Source organism: Vulpes vulpes, chromosome 6 (assembly GCF_048418805.1).
Source record: "Vulpes vulpes isolate BD-2025 chromosome 6, VulVul3, whole genome shotgun sequence".
Lineage (NCBI taxonomy): Eukaryota > Metazoa > Chordata > Mammalia > Carnivora > Canidae > Vulpes > Vulpes vulpes.
In genome coordinates this window covers 104776569-104792699 of record NC_132785.1, presented here as the reverse complement: position 1 = coordinate 104792699, position 16131 = coordinate 104776569, and positions in this window count along the sequence as shown.

Below are 16131 nucleotides of genomic sequence, written 5' to 3'. Positions count from 1 at the left end.
TGGTGTGAGTCAGTGGTCAATCTCAAACTGGTCTAGGCCTGTGGAGCTCTTCCTGTTGTTTGCCTCTAAAAGATAAGATTAAAGGGGTATCCGTAGGGGTCTCCCTGGTGATAGTTTTAACCTCATTAACCCTTTGGGGCACAGTTCTTAATTTCAGTGTCATTTCAAAGAAATCATTACCAAATCCAGTGTCAAGTGTTTCCCCTGCGTTTTCCTTGAAGTATTGCATAGTTTTAAGTTCTTACTTAGGTCTGTGCTCCATTTTGAGTTAATTTTTATATTTGACATTAGATAAGGGCCTACAACTTCATTCATTTGCATGTGGGTATACAATTTTCTGAACACCATTTGTTGAGAAGACTCATTTCCCCACTGAATAGTCCTAGCACTCTTGTTGAAAATCATTTAACTCTATCTGTGAAGGCTTATGTGAAGGTCTGGGCTCCCTATTGCATTGATCTATTGAGACTTCACTCCTTGGTGAGTTACAGATAGATATTATACCAGATAGAGCTGTCACATAAAGTAATCTTTATTTGCAGCAGATGAGATCATGGGGAATAGTTTCCAAAGTTCTGACTCCCCCAGCAGGGGGTAAGCAGAGGTTTTTTGTTGTTGTTGTTGTTGTTGTTGTTGTTGTTGTTTTTTTAATTTAGGGTTTAGGATGAATATTCAGGAAGGGGAACTTTGTCATCACATATAAAGACAGGTAAGGCTGTGCAGGCTTACTTAGAAAACATGCCTATACACACATCATATGTTAATGAAGCTTGTGTTTCTCTTAGGTGGAGACTTTTTAACATAATGAAGCAGAGGCAGCTTGGAACACTTGGCTCATCTATGGTAGCAGTGATTTGATGGCTGAGCTTAGGCTGGTTTTTGATGGCTTAGGGAGCATAGCTCTTCATCTGCTAGTAGGCAGTCTGTTCTGTGGTCTAAGACCATTTAGGCTAAGGGATTTAGACCTTGCTTGTTCATAAGCTGGAACCATATTAGTTGACCTCGAGTCCAGGCTACTGCAGAGAAATCTAGTATAATTGTTAGTGGGATCTGAAAAGAAACAATAGCTAGCTGATTAGGGAGAGACGTTTCTCTGGAAAACAAGCTTTAAGTTTTTTGCTAACTTTTGCCTCATTACATTAACCCTATAAGGTGCAATTTCAAACTCAGAAGTATCAGGCCTCCAAACTGTTCTTCCCTTTCAAGATTGAGGCTATTTGGGATCTCTTGAGATGAATTTTAGAGTTTATAGTTTTATATTACCCATATTCTGTGGTCTTTTAATATCTGCAGGATCTGTAGTTAGGTCCCCATTCTTGATAGTTATCATATTAATCTTTCAAAGAACCATTGTTACCAAAACCCAAATTCCACTGCTTGTTGCTGTAAAGTCCAATACTCAAGAGACAAGTTTTGATTGGAAAGGAATTATGAGCTTTGTTCAGGAGGCTGGCCACCTGGGGAGAAGGTGGACTTTTGTCCAAAGGCCAAAATTATTAGTTCCGGGATTATTAAAGGGGTTTAGGGCAGTTAATCAGTAAGGGGAACGCAGGGATTTTTAACACTTTATGATTATATGCATATTCAGTGGTGCCAGCTACCGACGTTATCTCACTGTTGGGAGATCGTGCAAAGGGGTCTGGTTCCTTTGGTAGCCAGAGGTTGTCCAAGGGCGTCTGGTTTTGTCTTTTTTAAAAAAATATTTCCTTATTTGACACAGAGAGCACAAGCAGGAGGAGTGACACGCAGAGGGAGAGGGAAAAGCAGGCTCCCCACAGAGCAAGGAGCTCCTTGTGGGGCTCGATCCCAGGACCGTGGGATCATGACCTGAGATGAAGGTAGATGCTCAACCAAATGAGTCACCCAGGTGCTCCTGTGCACACTCTCTTTATAGCATTTATCCTACCAGTGTAATTTTGTATTCTCATGTCTACTTACCCAGCTAAGGGGAGGAGAGTCCCCACAATTCTCTACAGTGTACTTGGCACTACACACACACACACACAAATATGTTTGAAAGGTAATTCATCAGTACTATTGCCCACAGACATCCAATTGGATGCTAAAGGCAGCCAGGGTCACCAGGATTCCTTTCTAGCAGCCAGGATAGTAACTATAATGTTTGGCCTATATATTATTTTTATTTTAGATTACATTTTTCCTTACTGGATTCCTTTGTAAAATAATTCACTGGAGACTTTTTCAGACCATTACCTGCTTCCATAAAAACCATAAAAACAGAAAGCAGATTTTCCTTTGCTTTCCTTTGACTCATGACTTTTGCTTTTTTATATCTCTTTATGAAGGATTTTTTTTCTTTAATCTCTTTTCTGGCTATTTTATGCATTAGTCCCATTCTTTCCTCTGGTTTCCTGTACTCTTTCTCCCTCAGATATTGCAAAGGGAGCCTGGACCATTTAATGTTTTGTCCCCATGATTAAGCCACACAGTTATTCCCTATGCCTGGTTAGAGGGGGGTAGCTACAGTGTTAATATGAAGGCATTGGGACACATTTTCAGGGTTTCCTACTGAATGTCACCTTAAATGAAAAGAACTGAGTACTTACAAAGGAAAGGCAAAAGGCATTTAATTTCAGAAGTTAACTGCCTGTTAATCTTCCAGTTAAACATAAGGAACCAAGAAAATTTGCTTTTGATCAGACTTTCTAAATTAGAGAACTGTGCGTCATTGGATGATGATTGGACAGTGACCATTCAGTTGGCTTCCCTTTCAAATACGTTTTTCTTTGTTTTGTTTAAGATTTTATTTATTTATTCATGAGAGACACAGAGAGAGGCAGAGACATAGGCAGAGGGAGAAGCAAGCTCCCTGTGAGGAGCCCAATGTGGGACTTGAACCCAGGACCCCAGGATTGCAACCTGAGCTAGAGGCAGATGGTCAACCACTGAGCCACCCAAGTGTCCCAAGATGTTTTTCTTTGAACCAGTGAATATTCTCTAATCCTATTTCAAGTTCTAAGAATATTTTCTTGAGTAGGGACTCCATTAAAAACAGTGTTCTGATAAAAGCATAAGTTATAAGAAAAAAGAGTTTGAGTAGAATTAATGTGTCAAGAATTGTTAAGAGCAGAGGAGGGATCTGCCTCTTGGAGGTGGGCCACTGTCTGAGCTTCATCTGTAGCTTGTAAATTCATGCCACCTATAAGTGTTATGATAGTTCTTCATTTTTACATACTTCTCTCTTAGAACATTTTTCTAATTTGCAGTTATAGTTTAGGACCCAATAATTGACACAGCTCCTTCTTAAACATATCCCTTGCCTAGACTATAAAAGATGCCATCTTTTACTTGTCTAGTATCAGCTATATCCCTCCCAAAGTTGTAGTTGGTTCCTCAACACTTGGTACCATGAACTGATACCTGAATTATGGCATTCTGTTTTTTTTATATAAATTTATTTTTTATTGGTGTTCAATTTGCCAGCATATAGAATAACACCCAGTGCTCATCCCATCAAGTGCCCACCTCAGTGCCCGTCACCCAGTCACCCCCACCCCCCGCCTACCTCCCCTTCCACCACCCCTAGTTCGTTTCCCAGAGTTAGGAGTCTTTCATGTTCTGTCTTCCTTTCTGATAATTCCTACTCATTTTTTCTCCTTTCCCCTTTATTCCCTTTCACTATTTTTTATATTCGCCAAATGAATGAGACCATATAATGTTTGTCCTTCTCCGATTGACTTACTTCACTCAGCATAATACCCTCCAGTTCCAGCCACGTTGAAGCAAATGGTGGGTATTTGTCATTTCTAATGGCTGAGTAATATTCCATTGTATACATAGACCACATCTTCTTTATCCACTCATCTGTTGATGGACACCGAGGCTCCTTCCAGTTTGGCTATTGTGGACATTGCTGCTATAAACATTGGGGTGCAGGTGCCCTGGCGTTTCATTGTGTTTAAGTTTGGGAATTGTTTCTATATTCTCACACTGCACTCTCCCACACAAAATATTTGAAGGGTGGTGTGTTTTTTGTGTTAAACCATACCACAGTGGCCAAAATGATCTTGCATGTTAATTGTCTTACAGCAGCTCAGGGAGGCATTCCTTGCTGTTTGGCCAAAATATATTGACATTGTTTATTGTGACTGTTGCCCATTTTGTGTTAACAGTAGGCACTGTTACCACAAGGCATCCTCAGGGCAGCATCTTGAATTTCCCATTGCACCACTTGAGAAGGCCACACTCACTGATAGATGTTCTACAGAGCTTTCTGGAAGAAGCAAACTTACATTTTATACGTCAAGGTCCAAAAGCACATACCACTTAAGGTTTCAGTTTATAATTAGAGGTACAGCAAGGATCCTTTCTGCAGTGACATTCTGACTGGCCATTATACCCTTCCTCACCTTTCACTACCTTGTTACCTCATTGTTCCAATGGGATAACATTTCCAGAAGCAGGTGTATTTATCACATAGACTCCCCTGTGGTTAATGAGGTTAAAATAACTTCCATAGCTGTAGTTGCTAAAAGCTCTGGTATTTGTACTATAAGCATCCATGGTGCAGAGTTTTTCCTGCATAAACAGAATTCCTTTATGTGAGACATACCAAGATTATGGTCCAGTTGGTGAGCAATGACTACTGTAAAATGGAAGAAATTCTCTTTGAGGAATTTGCAAACTGCTGCCCCCAAATGAGGGTAGCATATTCCTGAGATCCAAGCCAATCCAAATATATTAGAAAAATCCTAGCCCACAAACAGATGCCCAGAATCATGTGGCAAACGAGGATCAAGATGAACACTTTACCAGTTACTGAAACTGTCAAGAAGTTGACTTGTTCAACATTGATAAATTTGACTGGTTCCAGATCTCAAAGTGAATTAAAGAAACACGAAGGCTGGCCTACATGTGGACAGATGGAAACTACTAAATTGATCACATTTAATATATCTTTTGTCACCCTTGAAACATTTCTGTTCAACTAGTTGTAACTAGAGTTGTCCACCACTATAGCTGACTCCATGAAGGACCAATGGGTCCCCCAGCCATGGGAACTTTGGGGCAGTTGTGAATTCTCTGCCTTGACATCAGCTTATGATGTTATCTCCTCTTTTCATTAAGCTGCATTTCACGGCTGCAAATTGAGTCTCATTGCTACCTGTCATATACAATTATTCAAACGTGGTAGAGTGCCTTGTGGCCATTTATCTGTAGCATCCCTCAAAAGGTCCCTAAACAGGTCCTGAGGATGATCAGGGACCTCCAGCAGGCTCTTCAACATAACCACGATGGTAGCAGTCATCCTGGATGAAGGACTGATCCGTGTAGAGGGCACGCATCTCCGTGTGGAAGACCACTGGTAGGTCCTGGAAACCAAGAGCTTCTTAGGCTATAGACAAAGGACAAGGGTGTGGGCTTCCAAGCATAGGCTGTAGGTGATCCCCCAAGAGATAGGTGGAAGGCTCGGCCAGTGCTGCAGGCTGGGTGGTGGCCTTCTGAGGAATCACCACTTGGGTGGGGCTCAAGTGCCAACTGGATTCCCTCTAGAAAGACTAAGAGGGTGTTGTTGCTTTTTGTTAAATTCCTAGGGTAAATATTAAATTGTGTGTGTGTGTGTGTGTGTGTGTTTGAGAGAGAGAGAGAGAGAGAGAGAGAGAGAGAGAGTAAATTCTCTAATACGGTATACTTTTTTTAACCTAATTACTTTAAAATTTTATTTTAATAAGTTTTATTGCTGTTTATTTGACCTACCAACAGACTGCACATATTTAACTTGTGTGTTTTGCTAAGTGTTGACATATGTGTATATGGTTGTGAAATCCTCACCATGATCAAAATAGTGAACATATGTGCCACCCCTAGAAGTTTCCTCCTGTCCCTCAGTAATCCTTTCTTTCAGGATACTATTGATCTGCTTTGACCAATACACGTTAGTATTTTCTGGAGTTTTATATTAATGGAGTTAGGCAATATATACTCTTTTCTTGGCTTTTGATTCAGCCTAATGATTTTGGGAATTATCTATGTATTTGTGAATATTAATAGTTCACTCCTTTTTATTGCCGTGTAGTATTCCATTGTATGTATATACCACAATTTGCTTATTCACTCTCCTGTTGATGAACATCTGGTTTGTTCCCAGTTTGGAAGCTACTGTGAACCTTCATGCAGAAATCTTTGTGTACGCCTGAGCTTTCTTTCTCGTAATAAAAACTTAATGAATAGAATGACTGGATCATATAACAGGTGTATGTTTAATATTTTAAGAATCTGCAGAGCTGTTTTTTCAAAGTGGTTGTACCATGTTACTTTTACTTTTCTGTCAGTAGTGTTTAAGATTTCTAGTCCCTCTATCCTTGCCATAAGTTGGTATAGCCAATATTTTTTATTTTAACCACTCAATAAATATATAATAATATCATAATATGGCTTTAATTTGCATTTTTCTTACGACTAGTGATATTGAGTGTCTTTTGCTGTGCTTATTATCATCTTTGTATCTTCTTAAGTGTATTTTCAGATCTTCTGTCCATTTCTTCAGCGGTTCTTATTGAGTGTTGTGGTTGTTATAATATTCTGAGTAGCCTTTTAGCACATATATACTTTGCAAATATTTTATTCCAATCTGTGTCTTGACTCTTCATTCTCAAAGTTTTGTGAAGATAATTTTGTAATTTTGATAAAGGTCAACTTATTTTGTTCTTTTTATGGATATTGTATATCCTCCATCATATCTAATAAATCTTTGCTTAACCTTTATATTTAAAAGATTTCTTGTAACCTTTCTTCTAGAAGCTTTACAGTTTTTGGCTTTACATGATAATCTATGATCCATTTTGGATTACTTTTTTAATGTGGTACAAGGTATTGAATGAAGTTCTTCTTTTGTTTTCCATTCAGTTGTTCCAGCACCATTTGTTAAAAAGACTGTCCTTTCTTCAGGGATTTATTTGCCTTTGCACTTTTGTCAAAAATCCATATTTGTGGGGGTCCATATTTGTGGGGGTCTATTTCTGTTCTTTCTCTCCTATTCTTTTGATCTTTTTCTCTATTATTACACAAATACCCCACTATCTTGAGTGTTGTTCCTTTATAATAAGTTTTGAAATCAGACTGGTAGTCCTCTAGTTTTTTTCCTTTTTAAAGTTCCTTTCCTTTTTAAAGATCCTTTGCATTTCTATGTAAATTTTAGAATAAGTATGTCAAGTTCTGTAAGAAAAATACTGGATTTTGGTAATTTTGGATAAAATGGTTATCTTTTTCCTTTTTAAAGTTCCTTTCCTTTTTAAAGATCCTTTGCATTTCTATGTAAATTTTAGAATAAGTATGTCAAGTTCTGTAAGAAAAATACTGGATTTTGGTAATTTTGGATAAAATGGTTATCTTAATGATGTTAATTATTCAGATTAGTGAATAAGGTTTCTCCACATGTTTAGGTTATTGTTAATTTCTCTCAGTGATATTTTGTAGTTTTCAGTTAGATCTTTCACAACATTTGTCAGGATTATTGCTAATTATTTATAAAAATAAAACATTTTGTTGGGGGGGGTGGAGCAAGATGGCAGAAGAGTAGGGTCCCCAAGTCACCTGTCCCCACCAACTTACCTAAATCACTTTCAACTCATACTGAAAACCTACGAATTCGGCCTGAGATTTTTAAAAAGAACAGCTGGAACGCTACAGAGAGTTGCGTTTCTAACAAGGTAGGAAGACGGGGAGAAAAAAGAAATAAATAAAAAAAGAATCAACTGGGGGAGGGGCCCCGCCAGGAGCTGGGCTAAGGGGGGGCGGCGAGAGCCTCCAGGACAGGAAAGCCCATCCCCGGAGAAGCAGGAGCTTTAAAAATCTGCACCGGATCCTTCCCGGAGGGAAAGGTGCTCGCAGGGAACTCGGGCAGGATCCCAGGAGGGGCAGTGGAGCCCCGAGGCTACCGGGGTCACTAACAGAGGAGGGGTGCCCGGGGAGCGCCCACACCCTGCTGGCCGAGCTCCCTACAGGGCTGGAGCTGGATTTCAACGGCGCAGGCCCCAGAGCCCAGGGCACGGGGACACAGCCAGGATCCTGTGTTCCCCCCCACAGGCGGAGGCGGGGAGGGCACAGGACAGCGAGGACACACCTGCTGCTGGGCGCCCCGAGCGGTGCAGGTCAGCGCCCCCCCACACCTGAGCATCCAGGCCCCTGCAGACTGGGAGCTGCTGGAGTTACTGCGGGAGCTGACTCCAGGGCTGGAGAGCTGGCCGCCGACAGTGGGGTTGTTCCTCCTGGTGCCACCTTGTGCCAGGGACGGAGTGGGGCTGCCAGGGAACAGGGGCCTCACGGGTCAACAGCTTCCACTGAGCTGTGTACCTGGCAGGGGGCTAGGCAGCTCCCCCAGGTGCACACACCTGAGAGTCAGCACAGCAGGCCCCTCCCCCAGAAGACCAGCTGGAAGGACAAGGGAAGAGCAAGTTCTTGACCAAGCAGTGCTGGAAAGCTCTAGGGGAAGTAGAGGGATTTACAGTATATAGAACCAGAGGATACCCGTCTTGTTTTTTGTTTGTTTGTTTTTATTTGTTTTTTCTTTCTTTTTTTTCCTTCCTTTTTCCAGTACAACTCGTTTTTAGCCACTCTGCACTGAGCAAAATGACTAGAAAGAAGAACTCACCACAAAAGAAAGAATCAGAAACAGTTCTCTCTCCCACAGAGTTACAGAATTTGGATTACAATTCAATGTCAGAAAGCCAGTTCAGAAGCATGATTATAAAGCTACTGGTGGCTCTGGAAAAAAGCATAAAGGATTCAAGAGACTTCATGACTACAGAATTTAGATCTAATCAGGCCAAAATTAAAAATCAATTAAATGAGATGCAATCCAAACTGGAGGTCCTAACTACCAGGGTTAATGGAAGAACGAGTGAGTGACATAGAAAACTGGTTGATGGCAAGGAAGGAAACTGAGGAAAAAAAGAGAAAAACGAGTAAAAGACCATGAGGAAAGGTTAAGGGAAATAAATGACAGCCTCAGAAAGAAAAGTCTATGTTTAATTGGGGTTCAAGAGGGCGCCAAAAGGGACAGAGGACCAGAAAGTGTATTTGGAAAATCATAGCTGAGAACTTCCCTAATTTGGGGAGGGAAATAGGCATTCAGATCCAGGAGATGGAGAGGTCACCCCCCTAAAATCAATAAAAACCGTTCAACACCTCGACATTTAATAGTGAAACTTGAAAATTCCAAAGATAAGAGAAAATCCTTAAAGCAGCAAGAGACAAGAGATCCCTAACTTATATGTGGAGAAATATTAGATTAACAGCAGAATTCTTCACAGAGACCTGGCAGGCCAGAAGGGGCTGGCAGGATATATTCAGGGTCCTAAATGAGAAGAACATGCAGCCAAGAATACTTTATCCAGCAAGGCTCTCATTCAGAATGGAGGGAGAGATAAAGAGCTTCCAAGATAGGCATAAGCTAAAAGAATATGTGACCTCCAAACCAGCTCTGCAAGAAATGTTAAGGGGGACTCTGTAAAAGAAAGAGGACACCCAAAGAAATAATCCACAAAAACAGGGACTGAATAGGTATTATGATGACACTAAATTAATATATTTCAATAGTAACTCTGAACGTGAATGGGCTTAATGATCCCATCAAAAGACATGGGTTTTCAGACTGGATAAAACAGCAAGACCCATCTATTTGCTGTCTACAAGAGATTCATTTTAGACTTAAGGACACTTATAGCCTAAAAATAAGAGGCTGGAGAACAATTTACCATTCAAATGGTCCTCAAAAGAAAGCAGGGGTAGCAATCCTCATATCAGATAAATGAAAGTTTATCCCAAAGACTGTAGTAAGAGATGAAGAGGGACACTATATCATACTTAAAGGATCTATCCAAACAAGAGGACCTAACAATCATGAATATTAATGCCTCTAATGTGGGAGTGGCCAAGGATATCAATCAATAACCAAAGTAAAGACATACTCAGATAATAATACACTAATACTGGGAGGCTTCAACATGGCGCTTTCTGCAAATGACAGATCTTCTAAGCACAAAAACTCCAAAGAAACAAGAGCTTTAAATGATACACTGGACCAGATGGATTTCACAGATACTTACAGAACTTTACATCCAAACTCAACTGAATACACATTCTTCTCTAGTGCACATGGAACTTTCTCCAGAATAGACCACATACTGGGTCACAAATCACATCTTAACTGATACCAAAAGATTGGGATGTCCCCTGCATATTTTCAGACCATAATGCTTTGAACCTGGAACCCAGTCACAAGAAGAAATTTGGAAGAAATTCAAACATGTGGAGGTTAAAGACCATCCTGCTAAAAGATGAAAGGGTCAACCAGGAAATTAGGGAAGAATCAAAAAGATTCATGGAAACTAATGAGAATAAAGATACAACCATTCAAAATCTGTGGGATACAGCAAAAGCAGTCCTGAGGGGAAAATACATTGCAATACAAGCATCCCTCAAAAAATTGAAAAAAATTCAAATACACAAGCTAACCTTGCACCTAAAGGAACTGGAGAAAGAACAGCAAATAAAACCTACACCAAGCAGAAGAAGTTAATAAAGATTCAAGCGGAACTCAATGAAATAGAGACCAGAGGAACTGTAGGACAGATCAACAAAACTAGGAGTTGGTTCTTTGAAAGAATTAATAAGATAGACAAATCATTAGCCAGCCTTATTAAAAACAAAAGAGAAAATACTCAAATTAATCACAAATGAAAAAGGAGAGATCACAACCAATACCAAGGAAATACAAACGATTTTAAAAACACATTATGAGCAGTTATACGCCAATAAATTAGGCAATCTAGAAGAAATGGACGCATATCTGGAGAACCACAAACTACCAAAACTGGAACAGGAAGAAATAGAAAGCCTGAACAGCCCAATAACCAGGGAGGAAATTGAAGCAGTCATCAAAAACCTTCCAAGACACAAAAGTCCAGGGCCAGATGGGTTCCCAGGGGAATTCTATCAAACATTTAAAGAAGAAACAATACCCATTCTACTAAAGCTGTTCCAAAAGATAGAAAAGGATGGAATACTTCCAAACTCGTTCTATGAGGCCAGCATCACCTTAATTCCAAAACCAGATAAAGACCCCCACCAAAAAGGAGAATTATAGACCAATATCCCTGATGAACACAGATGCAAAAATTCTCAACAAGATACTAGCCAATAGGATCCAACACTACATTAAAAAGATTATTCACCATGACCAAGTGGGATTTATCCCCGGGATGCAAGGCTGGTTCAACACTCGTAAAGCAATCAATGTGATTGATCATATCAATAAGAGAAAAACCAAGAACCATATGATCCTCCCATTAGATGCAGAGAAAGCATTTGACAAAATACAGCATCCATTCCTGATCAAAACTCTTCAGAGTGTAGGGATAGAGGGAATATTCCTCAGCATCTTAAAAGCCATCTACGAAAAGCCCACAGCAAATATCATTCTCAATGAGGAAACACTGGGAGCCTTTCCCCTAAGATCAGGGACACGACAGGGATGTCCACTCTCACCACTGCTATTCAACATAGTACTAGGAGTCCTAGCCTCAGCAATCATGCAACAAAAAGACATTAAAGGCATTAAAATTGGCAAAGAAGAAGTCAAACTCTCCCTCTTCGCAGATGACATGATACTGTACATAGAAAACCCAAAAGACTCCACCCCAAGATTGCTAGAACTCATACAGCAATTCGGGAGGGTGGCAGGATACAAAATCAATGCCCAGAAATCAGTGGCATTTCTATACACTAACAATGAGACTGAAGCAAAAGAAATTAAGGAATCAATCCCATTTACGATTGCACTCAAAAGCATAATACCTAGGAATACCTAGGAATAAATCTAATAATCTAACCAAAGAGGTAAAGGATCTATACGCTAAAAAATACAGAACACTTCTGAAAGACATTGAGGAAGCCACAAAGAGATGGAAAAATATTCCACGCTCATGGATTGTAAGAATTAATACTGTGAATATGTCAATGCTACCCAGGGCAATTTACACATTTAATGCAATCCCTATCAAAATACCATGGACTTTCTTCAGAGAGCTGGAACAAATCATCTATAATTTGTGTGGAATCAGAGAAGACCCCCCAGTAGCCAGGGGAATATTGAAAAAGAAAACCAGAGCTGGGGGTATCAGAATGCCAGATTTTAAGTTATACTACAAAGCTGTGAGCATCAAGACAGTGTGGTACTGGCACAAAACCAGACACATAGATCAATGGAATGGAACAGAGAACCCAGAAATGGCCCCTCAACTCTGTGGTCAACTAATAATCGACAAAGCAGGAAAGAGGATCCACTGGAAAAGGACAGTCTCTTCAATAAATGGTGCTGAGAAAATTGGACAGCCACATGCAGAAGAATGAAACTAGACCATTCTCTTACACCATACACAAAGAGAAACTCAAAATGGATGAGAGATCTAAATGTGAGACAAGAATCCATCAAAATCCTAGAGGAGAACACAGGGAACACCCTTTTTGAACTTGGCCACAGCAACTTCTTGCAAGATCCATCTATGAAGGCAAGGGAAACAAAAGCAAAAATGAATTATTGGGACTTCATCAAGATAATAAGCTTCTGCACAGCAAAAGAAACAGTCAATAAAACCAAAGACAACCTACAGAATGGGAGAAGAGGATTTGGAGAAAGGGGAACCCTCTTACTCTGTTGGTGGGAACGTGAACTGGTCCAGCCACTCTGGAAAACAGTGTGGAGGTTCCTCAAAAATTAAAAGATAGAGCTACCCTATGATCCAGCAATTGCACTACTAGGTATTTATCTAAAGGATACAGTGATTCAACAGGGCATATACACCCCAATGTTTATAGCAGCAAGTCCACAATACCCAAAACATGGAAAGAGTCCAGATGTCCATTGACAGGTGAAGGGACAAAGAGCGCACACACACACACACACACACACACACACACACACACACAGAGGAATATTACTCAGCCATCAAAAAGAACAAAATTTTGCCATTTGCAATGATGTGAATAGAACTAAAAGGTATTATGCTATGAGAAATATGTTAGTCACAGAAATACAGATACCATATGATTTCACTTATGTGGAATTTAAGAAATTAAATTAAGAAAATAAAACAGATGAACATAGGAAAAGTGAAGGAAAATTAAAATGATATAAAGACAGAAAAGGAGGCAAACCATAAGAGACCCTTAATTATAGGAAACAAACTGAGGGTTGCTGGAGGGGACATGGAGGGATGGGGTAACTGGGTGATGGAATTAAGGAGAGCACTTGATGTAATGACCCCTGGGTGTTATAAGCAACTGATGAATCACGAAATTCTATCTCTGAAACTATAATACAGTATATGTTAACCAAGTTGAATTTAAATTAAAATTTTTTTTTAAATCAAGCTTCGGGGTTTGAATAAATTCAGATCATCTTCTACTAAAATAAAATAAAATAAAATAAAATAAAATAAAATAAAATAAAATAAAATAACCATGATTAATATGCTAAGGGGTATAACAAAAAAAAAAAAGTGGATAATATACAAGAAGAAATAAGCGGTGTGCCTGGATGGCTCAGTCAGTTACACATCTACCTTCAGTTCAGGTCATGATCCCAGGGTCCTGGGATCGAGCCCTGCATTGGGCTTCCTGCTCAGTGGGGAGCCTGCTTCTCCCTCTCCTCTGCCTGCCACTCTGCCTGCTTGTGTTCTCTCTCTCTCTCTCTCTGTCAAATAAATAAATAAAATCTTTAAAAAAAGGTAAGTAATATAAGCAGAAAAATGGAAACTCTAAGAAACAATCAAAAAGTGTATTAATTTCAGACAGAGAAGACTTCAGGGCAGGGAAAATAATCAGGGATAAAGAGAGACATCACCTAATGATGAAGGAGTCAATTCTCCAAGAAGACATAATAAATCTTAGTGTGTATGCATCTAACAACAGAGCATTAAAATATAAGAGGCAAAGCTGATAAAATGCAATGAGAAATAGATGAATCCACTGTTACAGTTGGAGACATCAATATCCCTCTATCAGTAATGGACAGATTCAGCAGGTAGAAAATAAGTAAGGACATATTTGAATTTTAACAATACCATCAATCCACAGGATATAATTGCCATTCATAAAACATTTCAAACAACACCAACAGAACACATATTCTTTTCAGGCTCACATGAACATTCACCAAGATAAACCAAATCTCATGGTCATAAAACTCATCTTAACAAATTTGAAAGAATAGAAATGATATAATGCATACTCTCAGAAAACAATAGAATTTAACTAGAATTAATAACAAAGTAACTGGAAATCCCAAATTTGTAGAGATTTCACACAATACTATTTACATTAGCCCCCCTCCAAGATGAAATGCTGAAGTATAAATCAACTAAATATATATATAATCTACATGAGGAAAAGTATGAAATTGATGAAATCAAAGAACCAAAAAAATGCAGAGATATTCCATGTTTATAAATAGGACTGAAATATTGTCAGGATGTGAGTTCTTTCCAAATGATCTGTAGATTCAACACAACCCCAATAAAATCCCCTAAAATTTTTTGTGGATATCAACAAGTGATTCAACAGTTTACATGGACATGCAAAAGACCCAGAATACCCAGCACAGTGTTGGAGAAGAGAATAAAACTGGAAAACTGACACTACATGACTTCAAGAACTTATGTAAAATCATAGTAATCAAGACAGTGTGGTATTGGTAAAATAACAGAAAAGTAGATCAAACAAGCAGAATATAATGTCCAGAAAAAGGGCCATACAGATACAGCTGACCCTTGAATAACATGGTGGTTAGTGACCAACCAGTTGAACATCTATATGCAATTTTTGACACCCTCAAACCTTTACTAAATAGTCTACTGTTGATCAGAAGCCTTACTGATGACACACACAGTTGATTAACATATACTTTGTATGTTATACATAATATGCACTTTATTCTCAGAGTAAAGTAAGCTAGAGAAAAGAAAGTGTTTTAAGAAAATAAAAAGGAAGGGATCCCTGGGTGGCGCAGCGGTTTGGCGCCTGCCTTTGGCCCAGGGCGCGATCCTGGAGACCCGGGATCGAATCCCACATCGGGCTCCCGGTGCATGGAGCCTGCTTCTCCCTCCGCCTGTGTCTCTGCCTCTCTCTCTCTCTCTCTATGACTATCATAAATAAATAAACAAAAAAAAAAAAAAAGAAAATAAAAAGGAAGATAATATACACTTACAGTACTATATTGCATTTGTTTTTTAAAAATCTGTATATAAGTGGAGCTGTGCAGTTCAAACCTGTGTTGTCCAAGGGTCAACTATAGAGTCAACTAATATTTGGCAAAGGTGCAAAGGCAATCAATGCAGAAAAGATAGTCTTTTGAAGAAATGGTGCTGGAGCAACTAGACATCCCCATGCAAAACAATGAATCTATCTATCTATCTATCTATCTATCTATCTATCTATCTATCTATACATATATATATATATATATTTATAACAGTTAACTCTAAGTGAATTATAGACCTAAATATAAAACGCAAAACTGTAACACTCCTAAAAGATAACATAGAAGAAAACCTAGATAACCTTGAGTTTGGTGATCTTGAAACTTTTTAGATACAACATCAAAGGCATAATTCATGAAAGAAAGAATTGATAAGTTAAACTTCATTAAAATTTAAATATTTTGCTCTGCAAGAGCTTGTCAAGGAAATGAGAAGAAAAGCCACAGACTGGGAGAAAATATTTACAAAATACATATCTAATAAATTAATATTATTCAAAATACACAACTGTTAAAATTAAAATATAAAAAAACAAGCAATTTAAAAATAGGCAAGATATTTAAACACACATCTCACCAAAGAAGATATACAGATGACAAATAAACATATGAAAAGATGCTCAATATCATATGTCATCAGGGAATCACAAATTAAAACAACTAAATATCACTCACTGTACCTCTATTAGAATGGCCAAGATCCAAAACACTGACACCACCAAATGCTGGCAAAGATGTGGAGCACAAAGTACTCCCATTTATTGCTAGTGGGAAAGCAAAATGGTATAATCACTTTGGAAGACAGTTTGGCAATTTCTTACAAAATGAACATATTCTTATGAAAATTGAATATT